The sequence below is a fragment of the Dicentrarchus labrax genome, unplaced genomic scaffold (assembly GCF_905237075.1).
Source record: "Dicentrarchus labrax unplaced genomic scaffold, dlabrax2021, whole genome shotgun sequence".
Taxonomy (NCBI): Eukaryota; Metazoa; Chordata; class Actinopteri; family Moronidae; genus Dicentrarchus; species Dicentrarchus labrax.
The window spans coordinates 32,900,877-32,902,425 of record NW_026136720.1 but is presented as its reverse complement, the minus strand read 5'-3'; positions in this window follow the sequence as shown (position 1 = coordinate 32,902,425).

Genomic DNA, 1,549 nt, shown 5'->3' with positions numbered 1-1,549 from the left:
TGACTGTGTGATTGGATGTTTCTCTCCCTGGTTCACTGTTTGAAGCCACTGGTCACAGCCGAAATGATCCATAACTGGAATTACTTAAAGTTTAATTTAAGTAGTTTAATGTGGAGCCTTATGGAGACTCACTGCTGGCGCCTCTGGTGGATGTTAGAAGAACTGCAGGGTTTTAATTTCCCATTTCCCCCTTATAGCACAGTAGCCATACATTAAAGAGCGCAACTTTAATGGTGAATGTGTTTAGATGGCTGTGTCCAAATCTGAAGTCGGTCCAATAAATGCCCTAGGAGGAGTTCGTTCAAATACAACGTGTGCAAATTGCGACAAAATCCAAAATGGCCGACTTCCTGTTGGGTTTGAGGTATGGGTCCAAGAGACTTTTTTGCTTCTTTTATCATGATACACATGCGTAGCAATTTTCATACATGTCAGTCATACGTGTCTTGGGGGCTGACTCTGGGGGGCGTGGCTAAGCCATTTTGCGACGCCCATCCACGGGACCAAGACAATACTTCGGCGTTCGCCACCACTGAATTCTGTGCAAAGTTTCATGAGTTTTCAGGCATGTTTAGTCCCCCCAAAAGTGTGATTTTTTTTATTTTTGCTGAATCGCCATGGCAACATGGTTCCATGCAAATTCTTAAGATTCATAATATGTGATCCTCATCCTCCTAAGGAACTTCTCACGTAATTTCAGCTGGATCTGGTCAATATGCTTGAAGATATAAATAAAAGTACAAAAAATACATTTCCTTTCACCACTAGGTGGCGCTCTCCCTATTACTGAATATTATCACATAGAAGTGTTCAAGGTGGGACTCTTATCAGGCAAGTGAAGTTTGGAGCCGATTGGACTATGTACACTCAAGTTATAGCAACTTTGTGTGTTCTGGCGGTACATCAAAGTTTGACGCCACGCCATGTACACGCCCTTTAATAAGAACTCACCACAATAAAGAAAAATATCATCAACAACATGTTTTGCATTTCTTGACTAGATTTCAGCTTGATCTGATCATCCTACTAGGAGTAGAACATGAAAGTATAAAAAATGACATTTCCTTTCACCACTAGGTGGCGCTCTCACTTCTACTGAATATTATCACATAGACGTGTTCAGGGCGGGACTCTTATCAAACATGTGAAGTTTCATTGAGATCGGATCATGTACTCAGAAGTTATGAAGAAGCCCTCTTTCATGGCGAAGGTTTGAAATTGGATGCCACAGGACGCCACGCCACGGGCACAATGTTGGACGAAACAAACTGAGGAGCACAACTTTTAATGGTGAATGTGTTTAGATGGCTGTGTCCAAGTCGGTCCAATAAATGCCCTAGGAGGAGTTCGTTCAAATAAAACGTGTGTAAATCGCCAAAAATGGCCACAAAATCCAAAATGGCTGACTTCCTGTTGGGTTTGAGGTATGGGTCCAAGAGACTTTTCTGCTTCTTTTATCATCGTACACATGCGTAGCAATTTTCGTACATGTCGGCCTTACGTGTCTTGGGGGCTGACTCTGGGGGGCGTGGCTTAGCCGTTTGGCCGC